Below are 16,098 nucleotides of genomic sequence, written 5' to 3' on the forward strand. Positions count from 1 at the left end.
GGCTCAGTGGTAGAGTACTTGCCTTCCATGTGTGAGGCACTGGGTTCGATCCTTAGTACCACATAAAATTAAATAAAATAAAGGTATTGTGTCTATTATACAACGAAAAAAATTTTTTTAATGTTCTAATAGAGAAAAAAAAATCTGAAATGAGATTGTTTAATGCTTATATTATTTAATATATTTGTTATATTAAATAACTCTAAGGGTAGTTTGTCAATATTAAACACAAGCTTAAACTTTGATATATGATTTACTTCAAATTTCAACTTCTAACATACTTTATAGTTTAATAATTAATAATGATTAGTAATGGTCACAAAGTCCTGATTATAAGGGTGCCAAGTAAATTGTTATTTGTGGTAGCAAAAATTTGGAAACAATCCAAATGTTCAAAAATAAAAAACTGAGAAAATAAAATCACTTTCATATATGTGAGTACTATAGAAGTATTAAAAGTCATATGAAAGCATTTACTATAAGTATTTACATATCTAAGAAAAATTGGTACCATGATTTGCTGTGTGGGTATCATATTCTAGAATCTGGGAAGGAAGAGTTACTTCAAACTTTAGAAAAAGCAAAAATAAGAACAAAAGCAAATGAAAAAAGGGTCATCCTGTCTGGTTATAGACTTAACATCAAAGAAATATCAAGGATTTCTTGCTAGTTACTGACTCTCCAATAATTTGGCAAAGCTAATATCTATTATATATGAAAAAAACTTTTAGATAGGATAATTATATGATAAAATTTTCATCTTTTCCATTATGAAGAAATAACTGCAGTCTTAATGAAATTTTACTTAGTGTACATTTTCTTTATAAAAATTCTTGTTATTTATTTCTTATGACTATCTTATTGAATGTACAGGACTGAAAATATTATTTATTAGTTCCCCAATAAATATTTATTATTATGCTTTAATAAATAATTACAAATTTAGTAGAGTAAAACAGGACAAGTTCATCTAAGTTTGGAGGTCAGAAATATAAAAATCCAGGTGTCAGCAAAAACCTGTTCTTTGTGGAGACCATGGGGGACCATGTCTTTCCTTATAGGCAGCCTCTAGAGAATTCTGGTACTCCTGGGCTCCTGGCTACCTAGTACTCTCTGTCTCTTATTTCTTCCTGTTAAACTGATCTTCCTGACTCTCTCTTATAAGGACTCCTGTGTGATTACATTGTGTGATTATATCTAACCCAAATAACCCAGGTTACCCTCCTTTTCTTAGTGCATTTGTAATTAAGTTAAGGTTCCTATTTTTCTATGGAAGATAGTGTCACAGATTCCATGGATTACAATATGAACAACACTCATGCTCACAAGAATTTATGCTCTTCCCCCATACAAATACATTCACCACATTCCAAAATCCCCTGAAACCTCAACCCATTCTAGCACCAAATATCATTCCAGTGTCAGCAATGAGCACATTCTTTAAAAGAATATAAAGTCACCAAATAAATAACCTAACATCACATCTCAAAGCCCTGGAAAAAGAACAAATCAGGCTGTGCAGGCCGCTGTGCTGTGAGGTCTGCCATCACTGGCAAATTGGGCTCAGGATATGGAGCTGACTATGCCTAATGGCGGGTCTGATGGGAAGTTGGGTGGGGTAGAGAGTAGGGGGTGGTAGTCATGTGTGGTAGGAAAAGGAGGAGGAGTTGAATCACTTACAAATGGCACCCAAGCAGGACTCTAACCCGGAATTTCCAGTAGGGTGACCAAGTGCTGTACTTTCATGGGTCTTTTCTTTATGAAGCAAAGTGTGTTAAAGTTGCCATAAAGGACAAACAAGTGAAATACTTCATACATTACAGTGGTTGGAATAAAAATTGGGATGAAAGGGTTGCAGAGAGCAGAGTACTCAAGTATGTGTACTTTTAAACAATCAGGAGCAGTATGCAGAGGGGAAGATGAGAGGGGCTGCTGCAGGAAAGAAGGCATCTGGTCTGCAACAGAAACATGTTGAAGTGGAAGCAAGAAAAAAAAAAACAAAAAACACCTGGAAACTGAGATGGTGGCAGTACCAGTGAGACACCTCAGCCATCTGGGAAGAAAAGGGCCCCGGTAGATCTTCCTGTTGAAAATGAAGAAACATTTATGAACGGAGTTGAAGTTAAAGATTCCCAAAGAGGTACAGCCATGACTTGCTGATAACTGAAATTTAATTACTAGACAAAAACAGCTCTTTTATTTTCCTGTGAATAAGAAAGTGGATTCTATTTTAGAGGATTATGCAAATTACAAGAAATCTCAAGGAAACATAGATAATAAGGAGTATGCCATTAATGAAGTTGTAGCAGGAATAAAAGAATAGTTCAATGTAACGTTGGGCACTCAACAGCTCTACAAATTTGAGAGACCACAGTGTGCTGAAATCCTTGTAGATCATCCTGATGTACCCATGTCCCAGGAGTATGCGCTACATCTATTTATTATTTGCAGGAATTGGAGCAATTCTACAAATAATAATTTTTTTATTATTTATCATTAATAAATAATAAATCTAAATAAATTTAATGAGAAGAGTCTTGCTTTATTACTGAATTATCGTCATGATTTCCTCAAGTACCTGGCAAAGAATTCTGCAACATTGTTTAGTGCCAGCAATTATGAAGTGACCTGAATAACCTGGGAAAGCAGTATGAGGAGGCTCTCTTCACTGACCTGTGTTTAGATCTCTGTAAGCACATTTTTGTTCTTAGTCCTTCTCTTTTACAAATGATGTACTTTGAAGATGTTTATATATAACAGAATTGATGTCTGCTTTCTATTTGAATTTAAACAGAGAAAATAAACGGGGTTACTACTCCTTTCTCCTTTTTTAAAAAAAATTTCATTTTGAAGTTGCTACTTGTGTCAATGATGAACAACAGAAAGACATGCTGTAGAATGTTTGCCAAGTTGACAAAGCTGCTTTTGAATGCTAGTGGTTCTATTCCTTTGATGCTACACACTTTTATAATATGTGTTAATGCTGTATGTATGACAAATTTCTCTGTTTCCAAGAGCCAAAGGTTCAATTCAGTGAACATACTCATCCATTTGTGCTCCTTTTTTTTTTTTTTTTTTTTTGCTTAACCTAAAGAGCCCGTCTTTTGCAAGTCATCCATGTTGTTCCTTAGGCATTACATCTTTGCTCAAATTGTTGAAGAATGGTGGCCTGTTTCATGGTTTTTGTATTTGTGTCTTATGTACATTTTGAATTTGTGTCTTATGTACATTTGACATGATAGACACAATGCATTGTGTAGCTACAGTTATCTGGAAAAGTCAATCTATTTGGACTTGTTTTTCAAATCATATTTTTTTTTCTTTAAACATCAAAAAGGGAAAAGAAGAAGAAATCAACACTAATAACAGTAGAAGACAATAAATATTAAAATAAGAACCAAAATCAATGGCATCAAAACAAAAAATTTTAAAAAATAGATGAAACAAAAGGTTGATTTTTTTTAAAAAATTAAATAAAATAGATAAATACTTAGCCAAGCTAACAAAACAAAAAGAAAAACTCAAATCACTAAAATTTGTGATCCAAAAGAAAATATCACCATAGATACTATCAAAATACAGAGGATAATCAGAAACTAATTTAAAAATCCAATAAAATAGAGAATCATGATGACATTGACAAATAATGTTCTAGAGATATGACCTATCCAAATTGAACCAGGAAAACATAGAAAATTTAAACAATCCAATTTCAAGCAATGGAATTGAAGATGCTATACAAAGCCTACCAACAATGTAAAGCCCAGGACCAGACTGATTCTCAGCTGAGTTCTACCAAACCTTCAAAAAAGAACTTACACCAACACTCCTCAATTTATTCCATGAAATAGAAAAGGAGGGAACCCTTCAAAACTCATTCTATGAAGCTAGTATCACCCTGATACAAGACCAGACAAAGACACATCAAGGAAAAAAAACTTCAGACCAAAATCCCTCATAAACATAGATGCAAAAATTTTTAATAAAATCCTGGTATATTGCATACAAAAACATATTTAAAAGATAGTGCATCATGATCAAGTGGAGTTCATTCCAGGGATGCACAGTTGGTTCAACATACAGAAATCAATAAATATAATTGATTATATCAACATACTTAAAGACAAGAACCTCATGATTATCTCAATAAATGCAAAAAAAAAAAAAGCATTTCACAAAATTCAGCATCTATTCATGTTCAAAACACTAGAAAAACTAGGGACAGGAAGAACATATCTCAACATCATAAAAGCTATGTATGTTAAGCCTAAGGCCAATATCATTCTAAGTGGAGAAAAAATGGAAACGGTTCCTCTAAACACTGGAACAAGACAGGGATGCCTTCTTTCACCACTTATATTTAACATAGTCCTTGAAACCTTAACCAGAATAATTAGACAAAAGAAAGAAATTAAAGGGATATGAATAGGAAAAGAAGAGCTCAAACTATCCCTATTTGCTGATGACATCATTCTACATTTAGAAGACCCAAAATACTCCACCAAAAATCTTCTTGAACTTATAAACAAATTCAGCAAAGAAGTAGGATATAAAATCAACACCCACAAATAAACTGTGTTCCTATATACCCATGATGAATCAGCTGAAAGAGAAATCAGGAAAACTATTCCATTCACAATAGCCTCTAAATAAAATAAAATACTTGGGAATCAATCTAACATAAGAGGTAAAAGACCTCTACAGAGAAAACTACAAAAAATTAAAGAAATTGAAGAAGAACTTAGAAATGGAAAGACCTCCCATGTTCTTGGATAGGCAGATTAATATTGTCAAAATAGCCCTCCTACCAAAAGTGCTATACAGATTTTATGCAATTCCCATTAAAATTCCAAAGATATTCTTCATATAGAAAAAGCAGTCATGAAATTCATTTGGAAAAATAAGAGGCCCAGAATAGCCAAAACAATCCTTAGTAAGAAAAATAATTCAGGAGGTATCACATTACCCGACCTTAAATTTTACTACAGAGCTATAGTAACAAAAATGGCATGGTATTGGCACAAAAACAGAATTGAAGATCAATGGAACTGAATAGAAGACAGCAGAGACATACCCACCTAAATAGAGTTATCTCATAGTAGACAAAGTTGCCATAAACATACATTGGAGAAAAGATATCCTCTTCAACAAATGGTTCTAGTGAAAACTGAAAATAAATATATAGTAGATTGAATCTGAACCCCTATCTCTCATCCTGCACAAAAGTCAACTCAAAGTGGTTCAAGGATCTAGGCATTAGACCAGACACCTTGTGCCTACTAGAAGAAAAAGTAGGCCCAACTCTCCATCATATCAGCTCTGGAGCAGACTTCCTCAATAAAACTCCTAAAGCACAAGAAGTAAAATGAAGAATCAATAAACAGGATGGCATCAAACTAAAAAGCTTCTTCACAGCAAAGGAAGCAGTCAAGAATGTGAACAGAGAGCCTACAGAATGGGAGAAAAATCTTTACCACCTGCACCTCAGATGCAGCATTAATCTCCAGGACATACAAAGAACTCAAAATACTTAACACCAAAAACAAATAAATAAATAAACTAATCAATAAAAGGGCATAGGAATTGAACAAGGACTTCACAGAAAAAATACTAATGGTCAAAAAGTGTATGAAAGAATGTTCAACATCTCTAGCCGTTGGAGAAATGCTAATTAAAACTACACTGAGATTTAATTTCACTCCAGTCACAGTGACTATTATCAAGAGTACAAGTAATAAGTGTTGGTGAGGATGTGGGAAAATAGGCTCATTCACACATTGCTGGTGGGAATGCAAATTGGTGCAACACTCTGGAAAGCAGTAGAGAAATTCCTTAGGAGGCTTGGAATGGAACCACCTTTTGGTGCAGTTATCCCACTCTTTGGCTTATATCCAAAGGACTTAAAATCAGCATACTACAGTGATGCAGCCACATGTATATAGCAGTTTACAATAGGTAAATTATGGAAATAAACTAGGTGCCCTTCAACTGATAAATGGATAAAGAAAATGTGGTATTTATACATAATGGAATATTACTCAACTAATGAGAAGAATGAAATTATGGCCTTTGCCAGTAATTAGATGGAACTGGAGAATATCATGGTAAGTGAAATAAACCAGTACCCCCAAAACCAAAGGTCAAATGTTATCTCTGATATGTGGATGGTAACCTATTACAAGGGCGGGGAGGGAAGGGAAGTATAGAAGTTCATTTGATTAGACAAAGAGAAATGAAGGTAAGGGAGGGGAATGGGAATAGGAAAGACAGAATGAATCAGACATAACTTTTCTTGCTAACATATGTATACATGACCAATGTAACTCCACATGATGTTCAACCACAAGAATGGGATCAAAATTGTAATGGGTTGCACCCCATGTGTGTATAATATATCAAACTACCCATATATATGGGTAGTTTGATATATATATATATATATATATATATATATATATATATATATATACACATATATAATGGGTATAATATAACAACTATTGTTTTTTATATATATCAACCCCAAATTTTAAAAAGTAGTAAAAAATTTACAAAATTTGATAATCTAAATATTCTAAGTTAAATATGGGTTAGTCTCTGAATATGGAAATAATCAATTCTGGAGCCAAATCCCTCTGGAGACAAATCCCTCTCTATCTGTAGGCCTGTAAAACTAGCAAATAAGCTATCTGTTTCTAGAGTATAGAGGTGGCACAAGAATGGAACAGCTTTCCTATTCAGAGTATGAAAATTGAAAGACAAAAAGAAAAACCATGGTGGGAAGGCAAAATGGTACAGTGACTTTGAAAAAGCTTGGCAGTTTCTTACACAATTAAATATATCTTGTCATAGGGTCCAGAAATTATGCTCCTTAATATTTGCTCAGGAGTAGAAACCACAAAACCCTGCACATTCATGGTTACAGAATCTTTATCATTGCCAACACTTCAAAGATACAAAGATATCTTTCAATAAGTTAATGTATAAATAAACTGTAGCACATCCAGCCAAGGGAATATCATTTGTAGTTGAAATAGGCTATCAAGCCTTGATAACTATGGAGGAAAGTGAAAAGCATCTTATGAATGAGGAAAGCCAAGGTGAAAAGGCTATATATTGTGTATTAACAGCTATGTTGCCTTCTAGAAAAGGAAACAAGAAAAACATTGGGTTCCAGAGGTTTAAAGGAGATAACAGGAATGAATAGGTGGAGCATAGAGGATTTTCAGGCAGTGAAACCACTCTGCATGGTACTATAATAGTAGTTACATGTTGTTATATATACATTTGTCCAAACTTACAGAATATGCTTCAGAAAAAGTGAACTTTAGTTAATAAGGCATTGACTCTGGGTGATGTGTCATTTACACACCCATCAGCTGTAACAAATATACCACTCTGTTGGGCGATATTAATAATGGCAGAGGCTATGAATGAGTATGTTTCCCATACAAAGAATGCATAGGAAATCTTTGTATCTTCATCTCAACATTTCTGTGAACCTAAAACTTCTGTAAAAAATAAAGACTATTTAAAAATAAGGGCTGGAGCTATATCTCAGTGGTGGAGCCCTTGCCTAGCCCGGGTGAGGCACTGGGTTTGATTCTCAGCACCACATATTGAAATCTGTTTGGGTAAGTAATGCAAACTCTGGTAGTAATTATTTGTGATCCTTGTGTCCATCCTCTGAGTTAAGGACTCTAGACTGAAGGTTTTACCCTTGGAACTATTTTTCAAGAAGTTTAGCACATATTTAAGGTTGAGTAGTTGGACCAACCTGTTTACTCCCTATAGAATAATGGGACTCTGACAGCCTCTTTAATATTTTTTCTCTTTTTTTTTAATCCAAACTGGCAGCATTTCTGCTAGTATAAAACTCTCCAGAATTCAGTGAGTCTCCAAATGTCCTGGGGTTTACTTCGTTAGCCAAGAATCACCCCCACAGTATATTTCCTGGATAATCCTTTTTCATGCTATTTTCTGCTTATATGGAGGGGATCCATCAATCATTTGTCTAACCCCTCAAAAATCCCTCTGTGCAACTAAATACTGTGATGTTTTGTGACTTCTTGATATTCTTCTAATTTTTTCCCACTGCCCAATTTCAAACAAATTCATTCCCACATGTTTAGGTATTTGTTACTGCAGCACTCCACAAACTCAGTACTAAAGTCTGTATTATCTTTCTACAACTACAATACATTCTACAGAATTTGTGTCTTAAAATAAGATAAATTCATTATTATACTGACAAGAGGTCAAAAGTACTAAATCAAGACACCAACAGGACTATGTTCCTTCTGAAGTCTCAAGCAAAAGTTTTCCTTGCCTTTTCCAGCTTCTCCAGGATGTAATGTATTTCTTTAACTGTGATTCCTTTATATTATTGCCCTGACCTCAATTGTCATCATACTTCCTTTTCCAATTCTGATCCTTCTGCCTGCTTCTCGGAAGGGTTCTTTAGACTACATTGGATCCACCCAGATGATCAATTATAATCTCCCCATGTTAAGATCCTTAACTTCATAACATAAGGTCACATATATGCAGGTCCAGCATTTGGGGCATGGATATCTTTGAGGGTTGATTATTCTGTCTACCATAGTTAAAACAGGGAAAATAAGAATTTTTTTTCCTATTTGTTTTTCAAATATAAACATCAGTCACAACTTCCACCCCTTAAAGACATCTCAAGTAGATTCCACTTTTTTTTTATTCATGTTAAAGTATCAGACCAATTTCACTTTTGTTAGTTTGGATTTGTAAATGTCCAATTCATTATCTAGCTGAGAACTTAAATTCTTACATTCAACTTGAAGCTTCTGCATTCCGCCAATGAAGTTTTGCCCTTCAGCTTGAAAAATCGAGTGAGTGGGGAAGAGTTGGTCTGCCATTTACTCTGTTTGTCCCAGGCCTGCTTCCCTTCATTATTTGGCTTTGTAGATCAGTGTCTTTCCTTGGTAGCCAGTATAATCTGTAGGGTTCTAAAATTGATACAAGTCTCCCACCAGATTTTCCAATACGGCAGTGGCTCTCTGTAAAGAACATTTGCAAAGACTTTGAGGATCATATTGGGAACCTTAACAACACCATTTATTGTCTAAAATAATGTCCCATCTGCTAGACTTCTAATCTCATTCCTCAGCACTTCAGATGAACAGCAACCTAGTAGACTACTCCCTTAAATTGAACCCATTTAAATTTTTTGACTCAGTTAATTTTAGGTTATTTATTGGATTCATGAAGAACTCTGTACCCTTGTCCTTCCAAGTGGTATGTATTCAATTTCTTTCAATTTATTTAAGCTGTTTCATCAAACTACAGTTTCAGATTGTTCCAACAAGTCTTTCCTCTTCTTTTCTGAGCAAGGAATAGATATTAGATTTTATGTTGCTGAACACACTCTAACTCAAATAACTACCATTGGATGCATTAGTTTCTTACAAAGATTCTTTAGTAACTATATAATGTGGGCCTACAAACTTCTACTACTCAGGAGTACTTAGCAATAATTGCATGTTCTATTTATTCTTACAGGCACTCTAATTCCTAGGAACAGTTATCTTGGAGGCAACTCAAAACAGAAAGCATCATTTTCATAGATTTCTCTAAGCCAATAGTATATAGCATATTTCTTAGATGTTTTGTCTGTCCTTTTTTGTGTACATTTTCCTCTAACTGCCTTTACTCTGCAAATTTTATTAACATCTTCTGGAAAATGTATTTATTCCTTTTAGGAGAATGGATATTAATGTTAAGATCCACTAACATGGATATGACACAGTAGAAAAGTAAAGAATTTGAGTCATAATCTGACCACTCCTGTTGTAGTTTAGAAATGAGGTGTCTCCCAAAAGCTTGTGTGTGAGACAATGCAAGAACATTCAGAGGTGAAATAATTCTGAGTGTTGTACCTTATGAGTGGATTGATCCACTCATAAGGATTAACTTGGTAACTGCAGGCAGGTAGAGTATGGCTGGATGAGGTAGATCACTGGGGTGTGCCTTTGTCCCTGGTGATCTGAGTTCCCTCTCTGCTTCCTAATTGCCTTTACCTCTGCTGCATCCTCTGCCATGACTTCTGCCTTACATTGGACCCAGAGTAATGAAGCCAGCTGTCAATAGATTGAGACTTTGAAACTGTGAGCCCCAAATAAACAATATTCCTGAAAGAAGTGTGTTTCTGAAAATGTATCATATGTGTTTTCCTAAGTACAAGCCCTATATTATTAACAATAATGAATTCATTGTAAATCTTTTTCTGCACAGAGAGGAGAATAAATTAGTTCAGCAAAACTCTGAATTTGACAGCTTTTTTGGAGTGCAAGTTAATTTTAAAAGGAAAAAAAATCTCATTTGACAAAAGTCAGAATATTGCCTTTCAAGTCCTCGTGAGTCAATGTGCCTGAGGTATCAATAGAACTGGGTGCATGCAACTTAGAAACTACATAGAAAACACTAACGCATTGACTGTGTGTTTGCAAAAATTAGTTATTCTCCAAAGGCATGAAGGATGCTTCCCAATCCAGACTCTTTTCTGCTGGTATTTCCTAGGTAGAAGTTGGCCATATGGTAGAACAGTTTGGATAATATTACATCTACATGATCGCTCAAGTATTTAAGGAGTGGCAACAATAGAGTAGGCTCTGGATATACAGAGAAAAAGAGACCCAGGTCCTATTTTCATAGTCTCTAGTGCAGGCAAGAAATAGTATTGAAATAAACACCCATGCAAAAAAAAACCTGTAAAATGATGATAATGCTATGGAATTAACAAAGGTCTGAGAATGTGGCTATCAGAGTCAGGATAGCCAGCAAAAACTTCCAAAAGCAGAACAATTAAGCAGACATGAGCAAGATGGAAAGGGCTGGAGATGGAAGAAACATTGCTGCATCATTTGTGTGATTCTAAGAGAAAAAATGACCTCAAAATATCACACACTCACTAGTTACAGGGACTTAAAATGCTTCAATTAGTGTTTTTCATTTATTTGAGGCATTTATAAAATCAAGTTTTTCTTTTACTGTGTAACTCAGGAGTTTCAAAAAGTAATACCATAGAATTAAGATGGTGCTTTGGAAAGAACATAGGACTTGGAGCCAAGTTTACAGTTTCTATTCAAATGTACCAATTAATATGTTGACTTTGCCAGTTGATAAGCATACTTCATGACAAACACATTGTCTTCAAGTCAACATCCTCAACTGTAAAGCAAGGTAATTACGTAATCAAATGAAGTAATGTCTATACAAATAGTTTTATAAATTATGAAGTTGTCACTATTGTCTTTAAAGAATAGATAGGGAAAGATCTGACCACCCTAAAATATTGTCATTTGTCAATGCCAATACCAATATCTAATAAAGCCCAATTATAGCTAATGTGAATAGAAGGGATATTAATGAGACTAAAGAAAGACTTGATTTATAGTTTCTGATTGATACCTTCTCCATAGGAAAACAGTCACTAGTCATTTCTTCTTTTAAAAATCTATCTAACCAGGATGCTAATATCTGGTAGCATTCTATATATTCTATTTGTTAGAAAGTTCTGTCTTCATCAGTGAAACATGAAAGAAAAATGGTTGATAAATTGAGAATCAGCAGTGATATTAGTACAAAATACCTTTGTTCCTTACACCCATCTACCATGATAGTCTCTACAGTATGAATAGCTTCTCTGATTTAAGAATATGTCACTACTTTCTATTGCTATTGTGGTACCATAGAGAGGCTGGTAAATTTGGGAAATGTGTATAGACCAGCAAGTATGCTAATGTCAGTCCTCAGCCAAATTGTGAATCTGGGAGGTTTATGTAGAGAGTTAACTCTTATACCTCCAGCTTACAGAATTCTTACACCTTCTCTGTTGAAAAACCTATTGTGAGGAAGGATTCAAAGCTCTTTCACACTATGTTATGAATGTATGATGAATAAAATTTGGTTGAATGTCTAAGATACGGGGCTCTTCTCCTGGATTCAAGATGACTCACCAGCTTCATTGGTCTTCTGAACCTTTCTTTCCTCAAATATGAAATAAAAGGATTAACAATCTCTATGATTTCTAGATTCAAAAGGATTAACTATATCTGTGATTTCTAGATTCAGTTACACGTAAGAAATACCTGGAGAAGTTTGGGACATACAGATGCCAAAACCTCAACTATAGAAACTATGATTCAATAGAATTGTGGTGGACCTGCTTTTTAAAAGGAAAATTGATATTGACTATCTACTATGTACCCAGCATTACACATGTCTGTGTTCTAAACTTTTTGGTCTCAGTACCCATTTACATATTTAAGAACTATAAAGGGCCATGAGATGCTTTTTCTTTATGTAGATTGTATAGCAATTAAGATTTTATATTTAAAATCATTTATTTTCCTATTTCAAATAGCAAAACTATTACATTACTCATATTTTCTTAAAAAGCAATGCTATTTTCCAAAATAATTTTTACTAGTGATAAAGGTGGAATTGTTTTACATTTTTTTAAGGCTCAAGGTCTGACTAAGCTGAATTCAGCTGGATTCTCCCATCTGCTTCTGCATTTAATCTGTTACAATATAACAAATAAATAGTCACTGGAAACCTTACTGTGCATTTGAGGTAGTAAGAATAGTTTTGGTCTTATAGAACTCCTAAAATGTCTGAGGGACCAGAAGTGGCCTTTGAATCACACTTTTGAGAGGCACTGTAAAAGATGCTAAATATCAATTATAGTGAAAGCAGAGGCATTACAATCACATATAGAGTTCTTAAATCACAATTTAAAAAAAGAAATAATTCAAATGGACATATTTCCAAAGAATATATACAAATGACTAATAAGCATGTGAAAAGATGTTCAATATCATAAGTCATTTAGGAAAGTGCAATTCAAAACCTACTATGAGATACCACTTCATGGACACCAATAAGACTGAAATCAATAAGATAGATTATAACTAGTGTTCATGAGCACATAAAGGAATCAGTACCTTTATATATTGCTGGTGAGTTTGTAAAATAGTAGTTATTTTGGAAAATGACTTACTGTGTTAATATTTTGAGGAACTAGTAATGTAACTCAATATCCCATTGGTATATATATAATCAATAAAAATTAACATATATCCACAGAAAACGCTGTATACACATGGCTATGGAAACATGATTCATAATTTCTAAAAAGCGGAAACCATCCAAATGTCTATCAGATAATGAATGAATAAAGTATATGTGTGATGTCCAGGGAAATATTCATTCATAAACATGATTACATACAACATGTACTTATATGTGCTAGAACATGAAGAAAACTAAAAAAAAAAATTATTCTAAGTGTAGGAATCCAAGCACAAAAAGCCATATAATGTATGATTTCCTTGATATGAAATGTCCAGAATTGGATAAATTTATAGAGGAAGAGAATAGATTAGTGGATCTTGAACTGGGAGAAGAAGAAATGGGAAACAACTGCTATTGTATATGGTAATTTTTTTCTTGTTGATGAACATATTCTAGGATTAATTGCAATGGTTGTACAACCTGTGAATATACAAAACTTCTTAAGGTATAATTCATGTACTATAAATTAAGAATTTTTGTGTTTAAAAACAAAAACAAAAACAAAAACAAAAACCTCTTCTCCCATCTTCCCAAGATTCTAATGTATTCCCCAAGAGGTTTGCTGCACACTGTGTGTTCTGACTAGCCTTGGAACTTCCTTTACCACTGAACATCACTGCTTCAATGAGCAAATGATAACAGTAAAATGCAAGTGGTTTTCATCCCCCCAGTATGTTTGAGTTAAGTGGGGAAAATTTGCAAGCTTTTACAACCATATTGTATAAAAACTACAAAGGATAGAAATAGTTACTCCTATGCCCATTCTACAAATCAGCAACTTAAACCATTGAGGTTTAGTGACTACCCCAAAACCATCCCACCCAGAGCAATTTATCTGATGAATAGCATAAGAGAAATTCAAATGCAAAATGATAACATCACATCTCTGTCCAGCTACCTTGCAGGATATAACTAGAAGCAAACATTTCCATGTGATTTTACTGGATTCCAGGCTCATAAGCATTTCCCATTTTAATTAAAAAGCAAAGAATAATAGCAGATTGTAAACCTTGATTTTGATTAAAATTGTAAAATGATAAAATATGAGCTGAATTAAAATCAAAAACAGATATATTCTTAACTATTACCTCAGTCCCTCTTAAGTTAAATACACTAAGCAGACTAGTATTTGAGCTAACTGATGTTGCCTAAACTAATCCCTCCCTATCTCTTTTTCTTGACACCAATGTCTTTAGTGCCAAATCTTCCTTAGTTTCATTTTGTTTTCTGCCTTGAACTGCACTGATATAACTAATTGGCAGGATACATCTCATGACTATTACTAATTAACAAAAGGAATTAATTTTGCTTTTCATTTTTTACTGGCAGGATGCAGAGTCTTGTCCTCACATTCCCTGGGCTCCAGGGCAATCATCATTCTAAGGAAAATTTTGCTTCCTTCCAGGGACAGAAACAATGTTTCCTACTTTGTTTTATTTTTTTAAATTTATTTTTATTGGCTCTGTTTAGTTATAAGAGACAATAAAATATACTATGGCATAATTATAAAAGCATGGAATATAAATTATGTCTAATTCAGTCCCCCCTATTTTCCCTTCTCCTTTCTTCCTCCCACTCCCTGTTCCCTTTCCTCTACTTTATTGATCATTCTGCTATTTACTTATAGTTTTAATTAGTGTCTTGCAGATATATATGATGGTGAGATTCACTGTGACATATTTATATGTGTAAACAGAAGAGTTAGGTGAGATTCATTCCACTGACTTCCCTATCCCATCTCTACTCCCTTCCTTTCATTTTCCTTTGTTTTATCCTCTGATCTTACTTCTATTCTTTTTTTAATCCCCACCCCTTATTTTGAGGTAGCTTCTGCATATCAGAGAAAACATTCAACCTTTAATTTGGGGTGATTGGTTTATTTCACTTAGCATGATAGTCTGCAATTTCATCCATTTACCAGCAAATGCCATGAAGTCATTCTTCTTTACAGCTGATTAATACTCCACTGTGTATATATACTGCGTTTACTTTATCCATTCATTCGTTTAAGAGCTCCTAGGGTTGGTTCCATAACTTAGCTATTGTGAATTGAGCTGCTATAAATACGGATTTGGCTATGTCACTGTAGTACACTGATTTTAAATCCTTTGGCTATATAACAAGGAAACTAGCCAGAGTAATAAGGCAAGAGAAGAAAAGTAAAAGAATATGAATAGGACTGAAATTATTTCTGTTTGCTAGATTTCTAAATGCAGAAATATTTTTAAAACCCACCAGAAGACTTCTAGAGCTCATAAATGAATCTAGTCAAGTAGCAGGACACAAAATCAATACTCATAAATTAATTGTGTTCCTGTACTCCAATGATAAATCTGTTCAAAAAGGAATTAGGAGAACTATCTTATTCACAATAGACTCAAATGTACTTAGGAATGAATCTAAAAAAAGAGGTGAAGGACCTCTACAATTAAAACTATAAAACACTAAAGAAAGAAATTGAAGAAGGCTGAATTAATATTGTAAAAATGGTCATACTACCAAAAATGCTGTACAGATTCAATGCAATATCCATAAAAATTCCAATGAAGTTCTTCACAGAAATAGAAAAAGCAGACATGAAATTTATTTGGCTATTCTGGGTCTCTTATTTTTCCAAAGCAATCCTTGGCAAGAAAAGTAAAGCAGGAGACATCACAAAAACGGTACCTCAAATTATACTATAGAGTAATAGTAACCAAAAAATGCCTGGTAATGTCATCAAAACAGGATGAAGATAAATGAAATAAAGTAGATACAAAGCCATGTACAGTTTTCACATATTAGTCAAAGGTAACAAATATCTATGTTGGATAACCTCTTTAACAAATGGTGCTAGGAAAACTGGAAATCCACTTAAATACAGTTATCTCATACTAGACAAAGGCACCATAAACATACATTGGAGAAAGCCTCTTCAACAAATGGTGCTGGGAAATCTAGAAATCCATATGTAGCAGATGAAAGTTAACTACTATTTCTCACCCT

The 16,098-nt window shown here is 33.9% G+C and overlaps 1 pseudogene; it reads left to right on the plus strand.

Moving 5' to 3' along the window:
- The first annotated feature begins 1,919 nt into the window (after window positions 1–1,919).
- On the plus strand, window positions 1,920–2,632 carry LOC143400493 (mortality factor 4-like protein 1 pseudogene; annotated as a pseudogene).
- The last annotated feature ends 13,466 nt before the right edge of the window (window positions 2,633–16,098 follow it).

This window comes from Callospermophilus lateralis, chromosome 5 (assembly GCF_048772815.1).
Source record: "Callospermophilus lateralis isolate mCalLat2 chromosome 5, mCalLat2.hap1, whole genome shotgun sequence".
Taxonomy (NCBI): Eukaryota; Metazoa; Chordata; class Mammalia; order Rodentia; family Sciuridae; genus Callospermophilus; species Callospermophilus lateralis.